The 13,635-nt window shown below is 43.6% G+C and overlaps 3 non-coding genes and 2 pseudogenes across 3 annotated transcripts; 4 read left to right on the top strand and 1 right to left on the bottom strand.

The window, feature by feature from the left end:
* LOC138242774 (zinc finger and SCAN domain-containing protein 2-like) overlaps positions 1–13,635 on the top strand; it is a 587,776-nt pseudogene that overhangs the window by 474,082 nt on the left and 100,059 nt on the right.
* Positions 1,070–1,188, top strand: LOC138218967 (5S ribosomal RNA; annotated as a pseudogene).
* LOC138243520 (U1 spliceosomal RNA) lies at positions 1,813–1,976 on the bottom strand. The gene has a single exon (XR_011192175.1). It is a non-coding gene; the product is annotated as a U1 spliceosomal RNA (small nuclear RNA).
* On the top strand, positions 9,158–9,230 carry trnak-uuu (transfer RNA lysine (anticodon UUU)). Its single transcript has one exon. It is a non-coding gene; the product is annotated as a tRNA-Lys (tRNA).
* On the top strand, positions 11,428–11,499 carry trnat-cgu (transfer RNA threonine (anticodon CGU)). Its single transcript has one exon. It is a non-coding gene; the product is annotated as a tRNA-Thr (tRNA).

Here is a 13,635-nt window from a genome sequence, read left to right as displayed (position 1 = left end):
CGGGACGGGGGAAGAAGAGGACACGACACATGCAGGTACATTCAGCTCCGGTGGGAACGAGTCATTTGTCGGTCTTTTCAAGTGCTGGGAGCCGAGTAATCCTTCGCTTGTATCGTTTCTCCCCGGTGACTAGATCTCACCCTGCGACTCTTGACTCGGCTCACCCACGGCAGCCCAGCAGGTGTGAGCCTAGCCGGCACCTGGATGGGAGATTCCCCCCGGAAAAGCTCAGGTTGCTGCTGCTTCTCCAAGAGGTGTGACTGGGACCAGTAGGGAGCTCACTGTGGCTTTCTTATGCCCCAGCATCCTGATGGCGACACTCTGCTGCACAAACAGGCGCCGTCCTTTGGGGAAGGCGTAAAACCGAGGTCCCAACCCTCCTTGGCCATGAAGAAATCCCAGGGCGTCTCTCAAAAAGAGACGCCGGGGGTGTCACTCTGGTGTTAGTGTTCCCCTTTACCAATCAGTCGGAGTCTCCTCCTAATCCCCGTCTCATATGTAACAATCAATGACAAGGCCCCCCTTTCCCGCGATATTGTACTTGTCTCCTGGCCGCTGGCTGGCGCCGTGAGATTTAGTACTCGCGCAAGAGACCGGGGGCAGAGCGCGAACGCGGTCCCCCGCCCCCCACAAAGTGTGCGCTCCAGGTTCCCTCTCGGGGCTCTGCAACACAGCGGAAAGGCAGCGAGAAGGAGCCTCTTGCTCTGACGCCGCAAGGCCACAAGAGGGCGGAGGCGCCGCGCGCCCGGCCGATGTGTTGGACTGGTGTGCTTTATGTGCTGAAATAAACACGCGACAGCCCAGAAAGGTTTTCAGAGTGCTGTGCACTGGCGGTTTTTGTCTTGTGAAGACTTGCCTTGTGCTCCTCCATGCAGTTTGTTTGTTCTCCTCCAGTGCGGGACAAGCCAACACAAGGGAGCACATTCGCCAACATCCAGGTACGCAATGCGATTTGGAAAGAAGCTCCTTTCCAAAGAGTTGCACACGAACGATCCTTCAGTCCCGCTCAGGGGGCACGGAGCCCCAGCCACACACAGCTTCAAGTAGCGAGTCAGGCACCTCTGCTTTCACTTGTGGCCTCACCACCCTGAACGCGCCTGATTTGGTCTGGTTTTGGAAGCTAAGCAGGGTTGGGCCTGAATAGTACTTGGATGGGAGACTTCCTGGGAATACCAGGTGCTGCAAGCTTTTGCTCTCTCGGCCAGCAGGGGTCGCCGTTGGTGCCGTAGGATTTGGGAAGAAAACCTGGAGGATGGAAAGGTGATCTATAGCCTCATCTCTAGAGATGTTTTGTTGCTATGGCATGTGTGTGACCCATATAAAAAAAAAACCCGTTTGTAAAACGAATATCGAAGCTGCCTCTAAATCTGCAAATAAAGATGAGTCGATAAACCACTTGTTTTTCGTATAACTATACATATATTCATTTATTACTGATTTCATTCATTGAGCACGGATACAATAGAGGTTCAGCCATTCACTGTTTGACATATCTGCACTGGTACAGAACCTAGCAATCAGAAAAAGGGTGAAACTGTCTTTAGAATTAGCATACAGCACCGAGGCCCCCATGACCAAATAAAGGCTAACCTCGATAATCAGCCTAAATAATGCAGACTACAGCAAAACGACTGACTTTGAAAAGGGAATGAATGTCCGGAAGGAGTAGTGTAACCAGCTTGAAATGCTTCTCCGGACCTCTAACTAAAAGAAACCGGGAACCAGCAGTGGCATCGACTCCTTTCGAACTGGGATCCTATCGCAGCTCGTGGTGTCCTAACTCTCCCGTATCTGATATTGGACCAAGCACATCAGGGGAGAGCCCTAACGCAGTCCCCCACTACCAGAAATTATGCAGTCGAGATTCCCACATTTGGGGAATTCGCAGGGGTCAGCACAGCCGGAGTGCAATGGCTGAGACTCGCTCTGGGTGAACCTCCTTCTTGATCAAGGTATCTCCCCTGCCAGGTAAGTATGTGTTGTACAAGCCCCTGCAAGCGGCCCACACCCTCAGCACTAATCGCGCAGCCTAGGCTAGCTCCTCGCCTGGCTGGCTCCGTGAGATTTAGTACTCGCGCAAGAGACTGGGGGCAGAGCGCGAAGGCAGCCCCCCGCCCCCCTCTAAATGTGCGCTCCTGGTTCCCTCTCAGGGCTCTGCAAAATAGCGTCCCGGCGCTTCCTCCTCGCCGCCCGGAGGCGATGTGCGTCTGGCCGATTTGTTCAATTGGTGCTGTTTCTGTTTTGAAATAAAACGCGCCAGCCAAGAATTGTTTTCAGAGTGCTGTGCACTGGAGGTTTTTGTCTTGTGAAGACTTGCCTTGTGCTCCTCCAGTGCGGGACAAGCCAACACAAGGGAGCACGTTCGCGAACATCCAGGCACGCATTGATTTCGAAAGAAGCTCCTTTCCAAAGAATTGCAAATAAACGATCCTCCAGTTCTGCTCAGGGGACACGGAGCCCCCGCCACACAATGCAACGGGAGTATAAATGATGTCTCCCGCCAGCCATTCGACAATCATTTTTCATGGGTGAATATGGTTTTCTGGGGGGTTGCAATGTTCGTCATTATTGGACATTCCTGGTGATTCTGACACGTGTTAAACACTCGCATTTCCTGCAATTATAAAAAGGGTTAAGTTTCAGTTTCGCTGACAAATCGAATCAACCTTCACGGAGAGAAGAAAGGAAACACAATGTTTCGGCTGTGGAGCTCAGTACCGATAACACTGCTGATCATGATGGAGTAGAAACAAGTGATGTATTGGCAGCTTTATCTGGGGCGAGAAGTCCTGGAACAACTACAAAAATGTTAGGATGCAGAGGAAGAAATATTTTTCCACCTCACCTCACCCAATCCTGCTGCATTAACGAAGCTGAAGTTGGCTTCTTATTCGCGTTTTTCGTTCCACCTTATTAGGTGCTGTGATGTTATGCCGCCTTTCGCCTGTAGATGGCTCTCTATAGTTATTTTTAAAAATACTAATCCGAGTGGATGACTGGACATAGCCTCAGTAAAGGGGAATATGTACATAATGATTATCCAAATTGCATTTTTGTATGAAACACATTTAAGAAAATCGAAAACCAATTTTCAAAACTCACAATAACACAAACTGGCATGTTAGACGACAAGTAAATAAGACAAAAGCAAACCATTCATTCACTGGCATTTTCTGCATATTTACCACGACCTTGCCTTCTGATTGTTAAAAGTCTCAAAATCTTGCATTTTGCAAGAAATGTTAATATAGCAGTCTACAATGGGACATTTAGAACATGGCATGTGAGAATATGGTTAACCGAAGATGAGCAAAGGGTGATGGCACTTTCTGCTTATTGCTATGACCCTCCCTCCTGATTATAAAATAGTCTCACAATTCTGCCACTGAGGTAATGTGACAAATTATGAAAATCATTAAGTATAAGAAAATGTACTGTACCATTTTTTAAATATGACCTTCTGAACATGTAAGGATTAACAGTTAACAAAATAGCACCCCTTCTGCTGATTAACTTTTTCCCTCCTTCCTTGTCACCAGAACATCTTAATATTCCGACACTAAGGTAGGAGAGACAAAATCACTTATCATGTACATTTGTAATTACGACACGTCACTGTTGCATTTCTGCGTTGTGACATGCAATACCCACAGTGGAAATTCATAGTTGTGATTATAGGAATGTTACATATCAGGTGGGTAGCTGCGTCAGCATGCGTAGGCTGTAAAGGAACAAGTAAAGGATTATTCCATGTTGAAAAGAGAAGAAAGGAAACACACCGTTTCGGCTGTGGAGCCTTCTTCAGGTGTGAGAAAGACAGGGCAGTATGCAAAGATTATTATCCTTTTATCTTTGCTGATTGCAGTTTATCTTTGATGACAGCATCAAAGATGTTAAGGAATTTTTACACCTAATAAACAGACACTTTTTTTGAACACCCTTATTTACTGTTAACAAAAGAGCTGACACGTATTATGTGTGAAAAAAAGCTGCTAAACAGCTCGACCTGCTGCCCCCTCTGAAAGACACAGTCACTCATAGAATTATTGAAATGGCGGATGGTTTCAAAAGTACACTGGTAGAGCGCGTTAAGATGAGCAGATGCTTTTCATTGCAATTAGGTGAGTCTGTAATCGATTTGGCCAATTCACTCGTTTATGTTAGATATGAGTTTGAGGGTATGTCCCATGAGGACTTTCTGTTCTGTAAACCGCTACCATCAGGAACAGGAAAGCAAGAGCAATGAAAAGCTGCACAGCGCTGTGAAAGAAAATACAGAGAAGTGAAAGGCAGTCCTTTCTCTAAGGAGGTAGAAGAAGAGCGATTCCCCGTCGGGGAATCAAACCCCGGTCTCCCACATGACAGGCAGGGATACTCACCACTATACTAACAAGGAAGACATCGCTTGCTCTGACCCCAGGCATCGTGTCTTGACCCACCGTGCTGGAAGCCGACGCGTACTGTGATTCCTTTACGGAGCAGAAATGACAACCGAGGAGCCGAGAGATCATTTCAGCATTTCGCGTATGAACGGAAAACACAACCGACCAACTCGGAATGACTTGCTTTTGACAATTTTCACAGCGTTCTTTGTGCACAACGACTGCGCTGCCTAGCAGATACAAATGGGTTGTACAACTTTGAACTAGCAAATGCAAGAGGGCTAAGCCCCCTCTCTTTTAGCTCAGGTTCGATCTGTCTCCCAGAATCACCAGGGCGCACGCACACACACACCCGTGCCGTTGAAGTGCTCTGCTTCATTTCTAAGGGCAACTCAACATTCACTCCTACCCCGTGAAAAGAAAAAAAACAGCGTCCGCAGCAACAACAGCTCAGGTCTCTGCACAGGAGATAAGCTGCTCCCATCTCCTCTGCTCTGCGGCTCCTGCGGAGTGGAGTCCTGCCTGGAGCCGTGTTTGCAGGCGGCGGCTCCCCGCGCCTTGTCTGTGCGTCGTGTCCAAGAGCTCCTGGGAGGAAGAGAGAGCCCTCCCACTCGGGGGCTTTTCCACGGTCTGTGTGAGGAGGGGCGGGTGTGTCCAGTAGCTTATCTCGTTCTGTTGTCTCGCGATGTCTATTCACTATACTACATCCCTTCCTTTGTTATTTTTAAAGTCTATAACTTTATCATACAATTGTAACAATTTTATATCAACACACAGTAAACGGTTATTAACTATTACAACAAAATGTATATAAACCCTTTCATTTCTATTCAATACATTCATCTTTTTTACAACAATTTCTATACGTACCAACTCAAATTTTAGTTCAATTTCTACTTAAGTCACTTCTAAATATCACCTCATTTCTAGCAGTCTAAGCAACATCTACATAGATAACACAAACAAAATAAGGCAATTTAACATTTGGAGAGCTATGCAAGTCCTGTATTTTTAAATGTCTCTGTAATGAGCCAGTTTCCTGATAACCCTGCCACTAATGGTTGTTACTTTACTACTGGGTAAAGTTACTGGCTTTCCTACGGATGTACTCTCCACTGTCTGAGGACTCGGCACTTCCTGCACGTCAGAAAGTCCTGTATTCTCAGCATTTTGTGTTTCTGCAGATTCAAAATCAAGATCCAATGGAGGAGTGTTCAAAGATGTTTTACATTTCTCATTATTTTTGAGCCATCTTCCACATTCACTAACTCAAAGGAGTTACAAGAGGTGTTTCTCAATAACACATAGCGAGTGTCTTTGAACTTGGCATCCAATTTACCGGTGTCTAGGCCAGTCACAAACACTACGTCACCAACCTTGAAGTTATGATCCGTGTCTGGTCTGCATATAATTTCATTTTGTGTGCATACTCCTCATGATGTCTATGGATATCTTTTGTCTTTTGAATGTCCCTTGGCTCTTCTTCTTTCTTTTCCACGTTTGGTAGTTTAGTCCGGATATCACGCCCAAAGATAAGATTAGCTGGGGTTTCTCCAGATGCCCTGTGTGGTGTTGATCTTTAAGTCAGCAGAATCTTACGGAGTTCCTCTCTCTCTTTTTTCCTTCTGTCACAGCTGCTCTTAAAGCTTTTTTCAGGTATCTTTGAAATCTTTCAATTTTGCCATTACATCTCGGATAGTAAGGTGATGCACGGATGTGTTTAATTCCACGATTAATTCCACAAGTTTAATTCCACAATAGTCAGAAATGATTCAAACAACTGTCCTATGAATTGCCTGCCATTATCTGTTACTACCTCTAGTGGATAACCAAATCGTGCAAAGATGTTCATCAGCTCTCTAATAACTGTGGCTGAAGATATGTCTGATACAACAACCGCCTCAGGTTAAGAAGTATAATAGTCTATGACAGTCAATATGTATTCATTCTGAATGGGACCTACCAGGGCAATGCCCAATTTTGTCCAAGGCCTTGGTGGTAATTCAAGTGGTTGGAGAGGTTGATCCTCCTGCAATGGCTGATTCAACACACAAGTGGAACAATTCCTGATTAGTCTTTCAACATCACTGTTCATGTTGGGCCAGTAAAAGTTGCTTCTCAGGTACTGTTTTGTACGAGCTACACTGTGATGAGTCTCATGTGCTATTTTCAGTGCTTGTCTGATTTTTGTTTTCGGTAACACAATCCTCTGTCTTCTTAAAAGCAGTCCATCATATGTAGATAACTCCAACCTACACCTGTGGTATGGCTGCAGTTCGTCTGGAATTGGATTAGGCCATTGTCCTTTTTCCACTATGGACATCAACAATTTCAATGTGTCATCTTCGTTTGTTGCTTGTTTAAGTTCCTCAAGTGTCAGTGCATGCAGTTCATAAGTGCTGATTGAAAGCACTCTATCAACATAGGTGTCTTCATAACCAGTGTCTTCTGTGTCTGGTAAAGGAAGACGTGACAATGAGTCTGCGACATTGGTTTTCCCTACTATGTGTTCAATTTTGTAATCATAAGGCCATAATCTCAATCCAAGTCTTTGTATCCTGGGTGGTAACAATGTTGCCTTTTTGGGATTGAACATATAAATGAGGGGTTTATGATCCATTTGAAGTGTGAACTTGCCTCCCCATAAATATGTCCTAAAATGTTCCACTGCCCAAACACAACCCAAGGCTTCACGCTCTATTTGTGAGTAATGCCTTTCTGTTGGGGTAAGTGAGCGACTTGCATATGCCACTGGTTTGTTCTGTCTATTTTCTTGTCTTTGTAGCAATACTGCTCCAAGTCCTAAAGGATTCGCGTCACTGATCACTACTGGTGGTGCATCTAGTTTGGAGTATGCCAGACATGGTTCAGTTACAAGTGCTCTTTTCAACTCGGCAATGGCTTTCTCAGTTTCCGATGTCCATTCCCACTTCTGTCTTTTCCTCGTTAGTTTTCTAAGAGGTTCTGATATGTCTGCATAATTAGGAATAAATTTCATCAAAAATCCACAAGTTCCTAAGAATGAGTGCAAAAGTGCAACATTCTCAGGTCTCGGCGCACTGCAAACATGCATAGTTGAATCAAGAGCACTTAAAAGATGCAAAAAGTTTCAAATAAAACAGAATTGAAAGACAGTCGAGTAAGGAGGTAGAAAAAAAGCACTTCCCCGTCTGGGAATTAACCACCGTTGCACGTGTGACTGGATACAAAAATAATAGATTAATTTGTGCCCAGTCTCTTGAAGCTTCAATGCGATTATTTTTCCTTCCTTATTTCTTCATTCCCATGCATTTACTCTATAGTAGAGGAAACGCGAAAGTGGGAAACTGCAGGCATTCTTCGTGAGTGGTGGATTGTGATCAGTGAGCATCTGGACAAGTCTGTTCCATTACCTTTTCCATTGGGGATGTAGCACAGCGGTAGAGTGCATGCTTTGCATGGATGAGGTCCCTGGTTCAATCCCTGGCATCTCCAGGTGCTTTATATTCACATCGCAATCTTCTGTTGAGTGAGAACTCTTTGCTCGTGTTCAGAGAGAGCCAGGTTTACACAATTAAATGCAGGCACACTCGACGTGCTGCAGAGTTGCGCTGCTGTTTTAAATGTACCTCATTTAGTTCTGTTAAATCTTAAATTATTTGAACTAATAATTTAGTTCAAATTCAGGAAATCCAGAGATTGCTTCACACTTGTGGCTGTTGCAGAAAACACCTGTTGAATCTCACCCGGGATTTCCTGAGAGATCATTCAGCGAGCGAATCCTCCTTCTGAACTCCGCACTAAACTGAAAGCTTCACGAATTCCTCACTGCGTGTCCTGTACTGTTACAAGTGCTTTCGTGTAGATGTGAAACACTCCATAAACACACTTTGAACTTTTTCCATTTGTTAAGGAAAATGCAAAAGAGCATGACAAGTATTGATCGTATAAAATATCCATGGCACAACTCGAGAAAGTACTGAAGGACTACACATCGACTTTTGATGATTAAAAGAGATTCAAGAAACACAATCGTCCGCAGCTGGGTTTGGATCCTGAACTCTAGAGTTAAAAGAACATAAGCAAAGGATATGACCAATAAACTCTCTGAATTGCCTTATAGTTTATGAAATAAAACAATTTCTTAATAAATTCTAACTGTTGATAGACGATTTATTGAATTTTAACAAAATCACAATTACAAACTTTTTCGGTTAAACTTTTATTCACATACTCTAACATAAATAAACGTTAGTGTCTTCCGGTGTGTGAGCCAATTTCTCCAACAAATATTTGTTAGTCTGTCGGGCTGTGCAAGGTGTTAAGAAATAGAATTTTGAAAAGACAGGCTCCCTAAGCTTAACATCAAGGCTGTTTTCTCTACAGAAATGCTCTTTAAATTTCAGCACTGTTGCAACTCCCTTTATAAAGGGTGTGCACACGTATACAACCAAGTCATTGAAATATTTTTTTAATTATTGTTCCAAAAAACGTTCCATTTGTTTTCTTTTTAATGTTGTTGATTAAAAGATTTTATTAAATGAGAAAAAAATCTGAATGTGAAAAAAGGTCAAAATGCTATTGAAAAAAATCAGTAATGTGAGGAAAGATGGATTTTAGGAGCCCCTTACCTCCCCATGTCATGCTGTATTTCTCACTCATTCTACTGGGCGTGGTGCCGTCGCTTCATGATAAAGTCTGTCAGTGGTCATTCCAGATGGGTCAGGTATGACTGCTCTTCGGAACAAGAGACAGGTGACTTGCGAGGATCCCGACAGTGTCGACCTTCTTTCAGAGCCTGGATAGCTCAGTTGGTAGAACATCAGACTTTTAATCTGAGGGCCCAGGGTTCAAGTCCCTGTTTGGACAGTTGTGCCGTTCTTAAGTCTATTGTGAATGTCATTCTAAATAGTCTTTTATCTTTCACTCTTCTAGCTGTACTGTGGTTATTTTAAATGTCCATTACTTGTATTTACAGTAGTGTATTTAGTGTTTCATTTCACAAACCGAAAATGTTCAAGTAGATCTTGTCACTCTACTCACGTAATCATCTAAATTAAATCACAGTAGAGTACAGAACACGCAGTGAGGAGCTCACACAGTGAGTACTCTTGAATACGACAAGAGGAAAGGCACACTGCACATCTGCAGAACATCACGTCCGAGTTTACAGTGACAGCAGAGGTTGGAAGCGACGTAGTTTTTTAATACTCGCTCGCTGAACGATCTCTCAAGAAACCTCGGTGGAGATTTAACGGGTGTCTAATAATCACGTTCAAAAAGATGACGATAAGTTTTTTTTTTTAACTAGGTAGCCTTAATGGCAACACGGTGTGAGTAGATCTTAAAGCAGCTGCAGAGTACCCGTAATGGCAACACAGTGCTTTGAGTTCGGCTTTTCTTATTTCTTCTGCAGAACCAGTGGAATCGGAATATACTGATCCGCATAAGAAGCGCTTTCGGTTTCTGATCATTTTTATTGAGCGCTGCTCTAAGTACCACAGGCAAGATGACTGGTGGTCTAAGGCGTTGCGTTCAGGTCGCAGTTAATCCTGGAGACGTTTGTTAAAATCTCACTTCTAATAAAGAGGTCTTTCTCGTTAGAGTAGAAACGATAGAAGCCTTAAGCGGGAAACAAATCACAACATCTCGCATTTCACGTGTTTAATGTTAACTGTCTCAGTGGTTGCCTCGGTGATTGATGGCTCTTCTCCCTCGCAAGGTGACGGCAAACTTCTTCAGAGAGGGAGTCTCCCACGCACGGCTTTTCTTTATCAAGAGCTGAGACAACAGAAACAGACTTCCAACTGACATGAATTACTTCTTGAGCGTTTATGACTGTCTTTAAAAGCTGAGAGCAGGTGAAAAAGTCTTTGGAAATGAGGCAATGACTGCTGACAGTAAACAGAGCTGACGCTCAGCTGCAGACAAGCGCTCCTCGTTAGTACAGTGCTGAGTACCCCCTCTTGTTGCGCTGGAGACTGGGGTACGTTTCTGTGACAGGGCGCTGGTTTAATTTTTTAACAACCTGAGTTCACTTAAAAAAGTATGTACTGTGTACTACGTTTCGGACTAGATAGTGCGGTAGAATATGGAGATCATCTCCAGCTTTGAGCTCAACTGCAACAAGAAGTCATGCTAAATGTAGTATAGTGAGTAGACATCGCCAGACAACAGAACGAGAGAGTAGAAGGCGGGAATATATGGTGTAAGGGCGTGATCTGTGTAGTTAATAAAATAGTTAAAATAATATAAAAACGTCTCTAAATTTAGATACACAACATTTATGGCGACGAGAGATGAGTGCTTGACGGACTCAAAGCGAGCAGAACACTGCAGATTTTAGTATCGGGGCTCCCGTGCAGCGGATTTTCGCCAACCTCCCTGGAGAAAAAGGTACACATTAACAGACTGTAGCTGCCTTAGACGCTTACTTTACACCGCGGAGAAAAATGGTTTTGGAACGGCATAAATTTAGGCAGAGAACTTAGTCTCAGGACGAATCTGTTGATGCTTTTGTGACTGCACTAAGAGAACTGGCTAAATCTTGTGACTTTGGAGTATTGGAAACTGACATGTTAAGAGATCAACTTGTGGAAAAATGTGCACCTAAGAGACTATAAATTGCTGCAGGAGGAAGGGCTGACTTTAGAAAGAGCTCTTACAGTCGCTAGAATTCATGAAGCAGCTCAAGCAGAATCAAGAATGCTTTCTGACCACAGTGACAAAGTGACACTGAACGGGGCGCTCGCTCAAAATTTACAAACAAAAGCCGAGCAGCAGGACGCAGTCATGCTAGAGAAATAGAAGAACAGGGGACGGCTGGCATTACATGTTACAGGTGCGGACTAACAACGCACAAAGCAGATGAATGCGGAGCGTGAACAGCAAAATGTCTACACTGCAAGAAAACAGGACATTGTGCACAAGTCTGCAGAACATCACGTCCGAGTTTAAGGACAAGTATCCCTTTTATTGTTGTTGCTGCCTCCAGTTTACATTTGGCGATGTAAACCAGATTCAGAAAAAAATAATTTGAACAACCTTATTCCCATGCTTCCTCGAAGGCGCGGTGGCCAAGTGGTAAGGCGTCGGTCTCGTAAACCGAAGAGCGTGGGTTCAAGCCCCACCCGTGCCTGTTTCATTTGTCACCGCTTTCCTTCAGTTTCAAAGTCTTAAAAAAACTCGCAATGTAGGGATCTCAATAGTAAGAGAACATAACTGTCGCCAGTGATTAGTGTTCTTGCATATCCTGCCTTGTTTTTTAGTCGACAAAGCTTATCTCTCTTCACACCCATCTTCCGAATGATCGCCTCAGCATTGGGAAGGAACGTGCGCTTGGTACAGCCCCCGACTCCACGGTCTGATCACAAACAGATCGGGTGAGCTGTCAGTCCAGGTTGGAAGTTACGTTCGTAAGCACTTAAAATCTGATTTAGGAACGAGAAGACCATGCTTTTTTATACGAGTAAACGATAAAATAATATACTGCCTGCAAGACTATGTCAAGTTCAAGTTCAAGTCCAAGTTTATTGTCATTATACTCATACACAGGTATATGGTATAACGAAATGCTATTTAGCTAGCTCTCGGACATAAGTAGTACAAAGAAAAAAACACAGCAACAATACAATTATATAACAGAAGAAAGACAACAGCCGATGTGCATAAAACAACAACAGGCAGTATGCAAAACAACAAAAAGGTAACAGGTTATGTGCAAAAACATGCATCAAAAGAATGAAATAAAGGGATAGAAATGATGGGGAGTGAGCTTTTGACATGTATGGTAGAGGTAGATTTTCAATGTGTGTTTGAGTTTTTGGTAAGAAAGAAGGCACTGTGAGTTTCAGATCATAGGTGAGAGGTGAGGAGAGAGTGAGAGAGGCTGGGAGTTTAATAGTTTGATAGTGCGGGGGTAAAAACTGTTTCTGAGTCTGGTAGTCCGGACCCGAATGCTCCGCTACCGTTTTCCATGTCATGCTAAACGCCACAAATTGTGTTCGTCCAGTCGTATCAATCGTCCTAAAGTTACGGAAAATCGGATGCGACTGGTGCAATCAGCACACATTTTTTCAGGATAGTCGAGCGGTTTAAAACAGCAAATTCACAGCTTCGTGTCTTTTAAGCTTTGTGTTTCACTCTCCAAACAGAGGCACGGGTTCAAATCCCACTTCCGACAGTCAGGCGTTTTACCCTGTCTTTTTTTACCTGCCTTTACACTGTTTCAGTCTTATTGTGCTCACTGACAATCACAGTACGAGGAAAACGGAGAAACTGCTTAGCAAAAACAGGGACAGAAAAAAGCTTCGTAAACACGTGAATGTGGTTAGCAGCAGTAAGGTATGCATTCAAACGTTTAAGGCAGATTTATAACAGCAGCAGAAGAAAGGTGCAGCCTTTGTGAGAATTCGCAGGTTTTTATGCTGCTTGGACTTCTTTCAAGCCTATGAAGTGACCCCCGTTTTATTTTCATTTTCAAACTTCAGAACCGAATAACAAAAAGGTTTCATGTGTGACAGCATTCCGTTGCAAATACCGGTTCCACGATGTATTCAGCGACGGGAATTAAATATTTTAGTGCTGGCTCAAATGCGAGGAATTTCAGAAAAACCCGGAAAAGCAACGCTTGCAGTAAATGACAAATTTAAAGCGTGTAGTCAGCATGAACAGAACAATGCAATGCTCTGTAAAAACGATCTGGAGCCGCAATTACTCTTTTATCTCGGGCAGTTCATTCCGATAAGATGTTTCCGCAGAATAAATGAAATGCCGAACTCCAAACATGTTGTTGCCATTATTGTTACTCCTGCTGCTGTAGTTTTAAGCTTTAATCAGTGGGTATGTAATGTTGTAAAGGGGCTGGACTACTTTGTTCAGTCCAAATTCCATTATGTGAATTTATGCTTTTTTAATATAAGCATTAACAATACAATGCGTGCTCAAAAACCGTTACTTATTAGCTTAAGAAGCGGCAGTGTTTTGACAAAGTGTGGTATTCGAACAGAAAATGCTGAAGTGTTTAATACTTGCTTGTGAGCAGATCTCCCTCGATTTAGACAAACTCTTGTTCGGCCGATGATTTCATATCAAAATCTGAATCAAGTGGAAAGAAAGCTGAATTACGCTGGGTACTGGGTATCACTGTTACGCCATCAGGTCATGCTAGGAGGATTGGGGGATCAAATTGACACAGAGGGACCCAATGTGGGGGCTGAACCCACAGTTCTGAGATTAAGAGATTCTTGCTCTATGGACTGCGCCTATATAACTC

This window comes from Lepisosteus oculatus, chromosome 14 (assembly GCF_040954835.1).
Source record: "Lepisosteus oculatus isolate fLepOcu1 chromosome 14, fLepOcu1.hap2, whole genome shotgun sequence".
NCBI lineage: Eukaryota > Metazoa > Chordata > Actinopteri > Semionotiformes > Lepisosteidae > Lepisosteus > Lepisosteus oculatus.
The sequence above is the reverse complement of the archived record's forward strand: the minus strand, read 5'-3'. Positions and strand labels throughout refer to the sequence as shown.